General features: G+C 43.3%; 1 pseudogene; it reads left to right on the forward strand.

The window, feature by feature from the left end:
* The first annotated feature begins 9,486 nt into the window (after window positions 1–9,486).
* LOC124723963 lies at window positions 9,487–9,603 on the forward strand (annotated as a pseudogene).
* The last annotated feature ends 1,756 nt before the right edge of the window (window positions 9,604–11,359 follow it).

Consider the following 11,359-nt stretch of genomic DNA (forward strand, 5'->3'; position numbering starts at 1 on the left):
CAGCAAGCATTTAATAGTTTGTGGTGACCTCAGTGTAGATTTTCTAAGGGATTCTGATAGGAAAAATGATCTGAAACCTTTTTTGGATCGTTCAATTTGATCTCAGTAATTAACTTTCGAACACGGTCGGATAAAGACAATAGGACCCTGACTGATAATGTTTTCTTTGGTGAGCTCAAAGCAGGAAAGTAACTGTTTTCACACTAACAAATTCCCTCTCTGACCATGACACACAGTTAGGATAAATAAGATAGTGCCTGATGGTATGGATACTCGTCAGTGGAAATCAGGTAGAATAACTAATGGCAGGATAAATGTTTTTAAGAATACTTTGCAAGCGATGACCTGGGATGAAACTCATAATGAGCCAAATGCTAACATAAAATTTAATCTATTTCATGATAAATTCATATCACTACTTGAAAACAGCTTTTCAAATAGGCTAATCAAAATGCCGGCCGCTGTGGCCGAGCGGTTCTAGGCGCTTCAGTCCGGCACTGCTCTGCTGCTACGGTCGCAGGTACGAATCCTGCTTCGGGCATGGATGTGTTTGATGTCTTTAGGTTAGTTAGGTTTTAGTAGTTTTAAGTCTAGGGGACTGATGACCTCAGATGTTAAGTCCCATATCGCTTAGAGCTATTTGAACCATTTTGCTAATCAGAAAGGACATTAAATAGCCATTCTAAAAACCGTGAATCACTAGAGGGATTAAAGTATCTTTGTGAGAGAAGGAGATTAGTGTTTGATGTCCTGTCGACAACGAGGCCGCTAGAGACGAACCACAAGCTCGGATTAGGGTTGGATGGAGAAGAAAATCGGGTGTGGCTATTCAAAGGAACCATCCCAACATTTTCCCAAAGCGATTTAGAGAAATTACAGAGAACTTCACCAGGATGGCCGGCTGCGGATTTGCACCGTCGTCCTCCAGAATGTGAGTTCAGTGTGCTAACCACTGCGCTGCCTTGCTCGTTCTTGTGAAAGGAACAAGGGAAACGTGTTCGTTGGTAAGAAGAAGCGGAGGTCTCAAAATTCTTAAGAAAAATGATTAAAAATCAAGGAACATGGACATAATGTCAGAAATCAATAATTTCGATAGCAGGCTTTAGGCTACATGAAATTTAGTGAAACGAGGGACTGGACAACCAGTCGCGGAACAATATAAGAGCACTACTGACCTGAATGGAAGGGCTATAAATGATCTGTCACAGGCAGCATATATATTACATTATCATTTGTTAAATGTAGTATCAATTACATAGACAAGTAGTTCAAGAGAAAAATCACAACGATAATAATGGAAGCTGAAGAAATGAATTAAAATTTGTGCTATGGGCTCGACTTAGACCCAGGTCTCCCTACTTACTAGGTAGGCATCTTGGTCATTACACCACGATAGCACTGATTACCTGTACTGCTGAGGTGATTTAGCGGCTAGCATTCCTGCATAGCAAGCAAATGGGCCGGCGTTCAAATTTTAATTCATTTCTTCAGCTTTCATCATTGTCGTAGATAAAGATGCGACTCAGATGCTTACAAGGGAACCTCCCCATCGCACCCCCCTCAGATTTAGTTATAAGCTGGCATAGTGGATAGGCCTTGAAAAACTGAAGACAGATCAATCAAGAAAACAGGAAGAAGCTGTGTGAAACTATGAAAAAAAAGCAAAATATACAAATTGAGTAGTCCATGTGCAAGATGATCAACATCATGGATAGTCTGAGCTCAGGAGCGCCGTGGTCCCGTGATTAGCGTGAGCAGCTGCGGAACGAGAGGTCCTTGGTTCAAGTCTTTCCTCGGGTGAAAAGTTTACTTTCTTTATTTCCGCATAGTTATGATCTGTCCGTTCGTTCATTGACGTCTCTGTTCACTGTAATAAGTTTAATGTCTGTGTTTTGCGACCGCACCGCAAAACCGTGCGATTAGTAGACGAAAGGACGTACCTCTCCAATGGGAACCGAAAACATTTGATCGCAAGGTCATAGGTCAACCGATTCCTCACAGGAAAACACGTCTGATGTATTATATACGACACTGGTGACGGCATGTGCGTCATATGACAGGAATATGCTGTCGACCCACCTAACTTGTACACTTGGCGAATGGGTAAAAGGATTCTTCTACCCTGCCCGATTTAGGCTTTCTTGTGGATGTGATAATCACTCCCAAAAAGTGATGAAAACGTAAGAGTTTGTCACGTAAACTGAAAATAAAAAATTAAAATTTCCACTCGAGGGAAGAGTTGAACCAAGGACCTCTCGCTCTGCTGCTGTTCACGCTAACCACGGGACCACGGCACTCCTCAGCTCGCAGTTTTCTTGATGTTGCCTATATTATGCATGCACTACTCAGTTTGTATATTTTGCTTATTTTTTCGTAGTTCCACATAACTTCTTCCTGTTTTCTCGATTGATCTGTGTTCAGTTTTTCAAGGCCTATCCACTGTGCCAACTTATAACTAAATCTGAGGGGGGTGCGATGGGGAGGTTCCCTTGTTAGAGGAAAATTTAATTATATCAGATCTATACATCACCTGTGCCTGAGGTGCAGGCTAAAAATTCCCCATTACGTCCAGTGCTGAGGTGCTGTTCCAATACCGGAGAGTCTCGGCAGTACTGACGATCTAAGAAGGAGAAAATAAACTGAAGATGTGAATTGAAGTTGGTGTTAAGGAGTGCATTGGACTACAGTAATCCGAACAGCTCTGCTAGCTGTAGTGCTGTCGTGGTGTAATAACTAGTATTCCTACCTAGCAAACATCAGGACCCAAGCTGAAGTCTGGATCATAGCACAAATTTTAACTCATCTCTTCAGCTTACATCATCACCGTAAATAAAGATGAGACTCAAATATCTCGACTCCACACCAGATTACTAATTGTTCTGAATGTCTTGCACTTGTACAGTGGACGCTCTTATTGGTAAGTCCAATATATGTGGATTATATAAAAGTAAAATGACATATTATTTTATTTCATTCACTGTTTTATTATATATCTGATACAAATTTCATTCAGATGTAATTATGCTGTAATACGTTTGTATATAAACTGCTCAAAAACAGGTTGGTACTATATGGATGTCAGCGAATGTGTATGGGCTTTAATTCAGATGGAGTACAGACTGGGTGTTGTGTACGTAGTTCCGCGTAGTCAGCGCGTACACAACTTTCCCACTAGAGCGCGCCCCGCTAAGCACAACAGCGCAGGCGCAGCGCTCGTCCGTCTCCGCACTACGAGATGGCGCTGCCATAAAGACGGACCAAATTCTGCTTCCACCGATCCGCGTATTAATATGTAACGCAGCCAATGAGATTGCTGTTAACGTAGAACCTTTTCTCCTCGCGGATCACACTCGCGCAGTGATACCTGAATGCTCGAGGTATTATAACGAGTGTACAGACCTCCGATTAGTCAGTCAGCACCAGTCTGCGTTAGTCTGTAGTCAAGTTTCAGTCTGCGCCTAATACGATTATCATATTCGTGTACATAGCCATGAAGATAAATGATTAGACACTCTGTCAAGTATCAGAGATATGTGAGAATAAGATTAACGTACCAAGACCAAAGGAACTTCAGACTGTCAATTGTAAACTGCATCCAGAACCAAGTTAAGTTATTTTTATGCTTGTTATTATTTTAATAAATGTGTGTGAAAAATAATCAAGTTCTGTTTAAAGTTGGTCACCGTCAATCTGCTACTCTAAGCGTGCAAGTGGCAATTCTATGGTCTGACCTAACGGCAGAAAATAAACACGCCACAATAAGACCACGAGACATATTGCTGACACTCGCCTACTTCGTTAGAGCGACAAGTCAAATAATCTGATGGTGTGTGTACCGAAGGTCTTAGAGTACGCACACCACACTGGGAGAACACGCCACATAAAAAAAAACTTGACTGTGAAATAAAGTCGAAATCTGCGTCTGGTTATATTCAATGCCATGCTACTAATTTTATGCCCAGTATATTTCACAGGCAGTGTCCACATATGCCGCTAAATGTACCTACAAAATTTTATCATTGGATGACACGTAGATCCAGAGATATGACGCTATATACACCAACAAGGAACTCCTTGAGCGCGAGGTCGCTAAAGGTCAGTGATGATTACGGCATACGACGCCCCACGTATTGTTTACCACGCAAACAGAATATTGGCTGCTAGTGGCAACAGGGGCGGGACTGGAGGCATCCAATGGTGGGCACCAGCATCAGGCTACGGTGCGTAGCTGAACTGCATAGTCGACGAGTAACTTACAACAGTGCGACAGTGCTAGTGGTGTTGACGCAAAGCAGAGCAATGGCAACGAAAAGAGATCAAACATAGCATTCTCTCCACTACAACAATTGCAAAAGTTGACATTTCGCCAGGAAGGTACCGTAGGAATTTCGCAGAATGAGAAAGAAGTTGCCGACGAAATATTAGCGTTCCTGCAAGATGCATCAGTGGAATATGTGGTGCCGTATACGCTCGACTGTGCGTTCAATGTACATGAGGAGTACAATGATGACGATACGTGCTTAACAAATGACAGTGATACTGAAGCCGGTATGTAGCCATGTAGTTCATCATCCCTGTCGGACAGGAGGCTACAAACCCCGTCTACAGTGAAATGTAGTAAAGGACAATCGTTGTCCAATTGGCTGGTACTAAACGTGGTTACGTACATGGAGGATGATCCACAATATAGAAAAAAAACTATGAACAGAGTTCCAAAAAGTCCTCTGCATGAGAAAAACTACGGATATTCAGAGGAGGACAAGGCGCACTTTTCACAAAAACTGGTGTTTGCGCGTTTCGAGGATGCTCGATACAATTTACAGGAGGTGCACGATAGTGAGCTGCTACGTTATAAACATCAGATTGCTGGCGATATACATTACAGCGATTTCAAGGGAAGCAGTGTATGGTTGCATACTATACAGAAATACGCGACTGGAAAACGTAAGATAACGAAAACTGAAACAAAACCTCAGCTTGACGATGCACATCCAACTGCGGAATTGGCCGGAAAATTTGTAGGTCATATAAGTAACTTTATCCCATCGTTCAGTAAGGGATTTGTTTTCAACTCATACCAATTGGTATTTGAAGAGGAAATTCATATGAAAGGAACCCTGAAATTAAAGATTCCATGAATGTCGCATCAAGATCAACTAACATCAATGGCTTAAAGCCTTCGTATACAATTATGCCGACTGTTACGCTTGATGGTAAATTGCCTAGAAAGTTATTTATTGTGCCGCGAGAAGTTGGAGGTGTTCGACCCCGCATGATTCTTTCTCGTGTGCGTGATCTTGCGAGGGCAGTAGAGAATATTTACCCCCGAGCAAGCAAATAGTGGGAAAATGACCGTAACAGAACTACAACTATGGTATGAGCACTGCTTTTAGTCTGTGGCTGGTCAAAATAACTTACTTTTGCTTGATTCCTGGTCCGAGTACAAAAATCATATTCCTTTAGAGGAAACTATCTCTCCCGAAATTCATGCCATCTGCAACCACTGGACATACTCAGACTCTGGATGCCTAAGATATATTATGCCATTATTTTCCGTCGCCCACCTGACGCACATGGTCAGTCATTAGCAGCTAATATTTTTTCTGTCATAATTGTTAACACAACACTTTTAGATGAGCTGTATTACAGACTGAATTTGCGACCTCGCGCTCAAGGAGCTCCTTGGAGATGCGTAAAATCCTGCCACATCATGCATGACGTTTAAATTTAAATACTTCTTTGCTGCTAACACTTTTCGGAAGACGTTTCGAAGCCAGTATCTACATATGCTGCTGAATATACCTAAATAGATATATCACTATGCGATATATACACTACTGGCCTTTAAAATTGCTACACCAAGAAGAAATGCAGATGATAAACGGGTATTCATTGAACAAATATACACTCCTGGAAATTGAAATAAGAACACCGTGAATTCATTGTCCCAGGAAGGGGAAACTTTATTGACACATTCCTGGGGTCAGATACATCACATGATCACACTGACAGAACCACAGGCACATAGACACAGGCAACAGAGCATGCACAATGTCGGCACTAGTACAGTGTATATCCACCTTTCGCAGCAATGCAGGCTGCTATTCTCCCACGGAGACGATCGTAGAGATGCTGGATGTAGTCCTGTGGAACGGCTTGCCATACCATTTCCACCTGGCGCCTCAGTTGGACCAGCGTTCGTGCTGGACGTGCAGACCGCGTGAGACGACGCTTCATCCAGTCCCAAACATGCTTAATGGGGGACAGATCCGGAGAGCTTGCTGTCTTGTTTGACTGATGGGGCTGCTAAGTGCTGTACCACCTACTGCACTCCCCTGACTTAGCCCCTCGTGAGATCAATTGAATTGCTAAACTGAAGGAAACACTTCACGGCATTCGCTTCAGAACTGCTACAAATTCATCGGACAGTAGACCGCGCAGCTTGAACTGTCAACACAGCTGGTATTGCTAAGAGTATCCTACGACTTCCACATCGCTGGCAACGGGTTATACACAATGCTGGTAACTACTTTGGAGGTCAGTAAAACTTTGAAACACGTATCTATTTAGTACGAGCTGTAAATAAATGGTTGCCACTATTAAAGTTCCAACCCTCGTACTTTACGCCAGTCGTCTACACGACGAGTGACTTCCAGCCTCAACTACTACTCGATTCTGTTTCGGCTTGCCATAGGCCTGTGGGCTGCCGGGTCCTGATGGTGCCGGGAGTTGAACTGGTGCCTTGCAACTGGGGACCTACTTCTGACTGACTTCAGGTGACTCGAGAACACCATCCAGTGGTCCTCGGTTCACCGACTGTACCCGGGAGCATCTCATTCCTGACCTATTGTCATCGGCTGTTGGCGTTTGAGACTACTGCGCCTCAGGATGTCGGTGAGCTGTTGGAACTGCTTGAGCCATATGACAACTGATACAAGTAACACCAACTAGTATTGTGCTGAGGCGGGCTCGATTGGCTGAAGACATCCCACACAACTGAGACGACGTCTTTGGCTGCTGCGTGAATTCTGTTCAATAAACTTGTTACTCTCACTGCCTGTGTGGTTCATTAACGGCCAAAGAGCTGTTTCATCGTACCTGCTGTCCTGTCTTCCATTCCGCACCAACGCTGTGGCTTCTAAGGAGGTCAACAACACTCGTCGACCATCGAGACTCAGGTACAATACCTTCCTGGAGTTCCCCATTTGAAAGAAGGGATGCTTTTGCGAAACTCGATTAGCCACATCCAAGGCGATTGTTTCCGGACTGAATCCTTCACTCTCCAGAGGAGGGTGTGCTGTTTTGCAACCTCGTGGCATATTATAGCTGCGTTCCAGAATGAGACGCGAACCCAGAACATTGCCTTTCGCAACAATTCTCTTATCGACTGAGCTATCCAGACACGACGCACACTTCTCTACATTATCCTTTCTTCCAGGAGTGCTAGTCTAACAACATATACAATACACCAGAGAAGCTTGGAAGACATGACAGAGTTATTGATGGAACTATAGCTGTGAAGGCGGTTCTTAAGTCACTCCTGGATAGGTATCGTTATGGGTCGAAGATTTTCTTCGGCCAAGGACCGGGTGATTGCGTGAAAAAAAAAATTATGTCGACCTGTGACTACAGAACCACTCAAATATATATGAAGATGGTATCTGTTCTTTCGGACATGTCAGAAACAACAGATACCATCGGCAACCACGCAGCTTGTTAGAATGAAATTACAATGAAATGAATAGCCTTAACTGCATACAAGCGTTGATATAAGTCAACGAGGACAGTTGAAAATGTATGCCCCGACCGGGGCTCGAACCCGCTACTTTCTGCTTACATGGCAGACGCTCTATGCATCTTTTTTTTGTTGATCTCATTTTTGTTCTATATTGTTCGTTGAATTTGTTCACGGCAGACGTCCGATGACAACCGTTCGGGTTCTTCGTTGATCTGCTCACTCAGTTTTTATTTATTACAGAGGGTAGCTGACCCACTGACCGAACGCGCTGAGTTACCATGCTTACATCGCAAACGCTCTGTCCATTTGAGCCACCGAGGACACAGAGAATAGTGCGACTGCAGGGACCCCCCGTGAGACCCACATTCCCAACTGATTGTCCAGCACTATATTCATAGTGCCCCTGCCCATTATACTCATTACTCGCGGCTAGTTGCCGATTCCCGTAAGCGTTGGGGCACTGTTTGAGCATCTACACAGAAGAAGATGGTCAAATGGCCGGTGAGGCCTTAACTATATATATATATATATATTCATTTCAGCTAAGGGTATTCATTTCATTGTAACCACTCAAATACATTTCTACTCTTACATTCAGTACGAAGAAGAATTTCATTTTCCAAAATGCTATTCACAAAAAGTCGACAATTTATTGTACATGGCAGAGGAAGTCAAGTCCATACCCACGAAGGCAAATGTTGCTGAGCGGGGGAAAGGGCTGTAGAGGAGGGTGGAGGTTCTAAAGCAAGAGCTCTGTAGGAATAATGCAAGCAAAAGGCAAGGTTCTGGGTTCAATACCCAGCCCGGCACACATTTCTAATCTGCCAGGATGTTCCAAAACAGCGCAAAATTCACCTAAAAGTGTGACATTAATTTCGTTATTGGTATTTTGCTTATGTTGACCTGGTGGTAATCTATCATATGTTGAATTAACTGCTAGTCTGTTTTCTGTGAGTGTATCAAAATTGGGTTAGAATAAACCTCTAATGCCGACAAACGAAGTTTATGTACGTCTAGTTTTCAGTCATTCATGATTCGAACTTTTTTCTTTAATTAGTGAAAGCCAAGTATACTTCTACTGAATCTACCAGTAACAATGAAGGTTCACAGGTTGTATAATATTGCGCAGTGTGGTTCTGAAATTCTCTGAACACATCACCAAATAAATATATTGAATGTGGGAAGAGGCAGCCTTCTCACTTACAGGCGCAAGTAATTCACCGCGCTTTTCCACCAGATGCGCTTCCCTACTATATCAAGTCGAGAGCAAACCTAATAAAAAGGCGACAGCTGCAAGCGTACCGCGTGCTGTTTTCGTGTGGCCGGCCTCACCGCTCTCTGCCAATTAAGAGACCGTCCGCGCTGACTGCTTTATTGGACACTCCACAACAGCACACACCCTTTGCGCCGCTCCCACCTGTCTCGGAAAACAGCAAAATAACAGCCTGCTCCACGTGCATACTCTGCCAGAATACAAATGAGTGCACATGGTGGGGTGCGTCACTTAGAGTAATACCCTGGAATATGCATGGAGCGTGAAAGGGCGGAAATATACGGACAATTTGTTATTTACCTATGACACAGCTATCTTCAGCACACTCGGAATCAAGTTCGTGAATATGTGTCGTGTTCCAGGCACATGTTTGTCTGAAAGGAAGGCGCACAATTGAACGTTATTGATAGACGGCAAAAATAAAATTTTTCAGGCATTTCATCTGTTAATATTTACAAGGCTTCTTTGGAAGAAAGGCAACGGCCTTGCCACAGTGGATACACCGGTTCCCGTGAGATCACCGAAGTTAAGCGCTGTCGGGCGTGGCCGGCACTTGGATGGGTGACCGTCCAGCCGCCATGCGCTGTTGCCATTTTTCGGGGTGCACTCAGCCTCGTGATGCCATTTGAGGAGCTACTCGACCGAATAGTAGCGGCTTCGGTCAAAGAAAACCATCATAACGACGGGGAGAGCGGTGTGCTGACAACACGCCCCTCCTTTCCGCATCCTCAACTGAGGATGACACAGCGGTCGGATGGTCCCGATGAGCCACTTGTGGCCTGCAGACGGAGTGCTTCTTCGTTTGGAAGAAGTTAGTAGTGTAGTAGCGGGCATATTGGAACAGGAATGTCAGCCGCTTTCTCCAATGCCAGATTACAACAGGGTTCTGGTCAAAGTCAAGGTCAAACCTCCCTCTACACTCCCCTCCCCTCCCTACCCTGACCAACCGCTCTCCATCCCCGATTCGCTCTCGGCTGATTGCTTTAAGATGCTCTCACCGGACAATCATAGGACCCCACTGCTGCGACAAGACAGAACTACTTTCGTCTGGCCATATGTGTGAGTGCTTTTATTGGTTTGGGAGAAGGCTCATCAAGCTACAACACATAACGTAGTTCTTTCCTTTGGATTACTTGATAGCTGACAGCTGCCATTGACTATGAAAGCACCACTCGATGTACAGATTAACAAACATTTCTCTTGCAATACAGAACATAACGTTTACGAAAATTCATTTCCTCTGAAACTTTAACTGCTCATACATCCTATTTCATTGCTGAACTCTTTCATCCTCAACACTGTATTGACACCACAAGCAGGGTGCTGTTATACTGAGAGGGAGTGCCTCCCATTGGTTGTTGCTCATTGCAAGTTTATCGCAACATGTAGAACCTCAACGAAAATTCGAGGACAATAATTAAGTTTTATTATATGTAAGACTTTGCATGCTATGCAAGGAAAACGAGGCATCAAGTTAAATATTTCTGCACCTAAATTGTATGTGGTACATAAATTAATAACAGGTTACCAGACAACAATAGTTCACTCACATCAAATTCCTTAAACATGTAAAAATTGATCGCACATGAGGATTCAAGCTCATTACCATCCTGTATTGTCATCTAATGTGAGATAAATGTATACAAGACATGTATGGTTAATGAAGCTCAGTGTATAACAAAGCGGATTCAAAACGCATGCTTATAGTACTATTAACATTATTCCAATAACTTGCTCAAATACAATGACCACACATTTTTCGAAGAAAAAAGATTTTACTGTAGAAATTTGCCTCTCGTGAGTTAGTAGATAGACCATCTACCCCTCTGCAGAAATTGTGTGTAACTGGGAGCTATCCTGCTAAAATCAGTACCCAACATTACCGTATTTATTGCCCAACTTCAAGTTACATATCTTGATCAACACCATTAGCAGCAGAGTTTTGGACGTTATTCTGTAAGCTCTCCACTTTCCACTGCTTCTCAATATGTGACTGTGAAACAAATAAACTTTTGGTGTAGGTAAACACATACCCTGAATTCATGCACTGCCTCCACTCATTTTTGCGTATTTACATTATATGTTTGAGTGTGCTGAATATGCGAGATCTACGCCATGCATTAACAATCTCGACAGACAAACTGAGTCACTGGTATTCTTACATTAGAGGGCATATTATGTCTTTCTAGAGTACTTGTTTATAAAAAAAATCACACACTTATCGATTAGGCAACAGCAAGCCTGAGCTCACCGCTTAAGTAATTTAGCAAGAATCATCCCGTTTCGAGAAAAGCACACATTCGTTTCTGTCGAGTTGGTGATATATATGGGAGGTGGTGGAAGGTTTG

Source organism: Schistocerca piceifrons, chromosome X (genome assembly GCF_021461385.2).
Source record: "Schistocerca piceifrons isolate TAMUIC-IGC-003096 chromosome X, iqSchPice1.1, whole genome shotgun sequence".
Classification (NCBI taxonomy): domain Eukaryota; kingdom Metazoa; phylum Arthropoda; class Insecta; order Orthoptera; family Acrididae; genus Schistocerca; species Schistocerca piceifrons.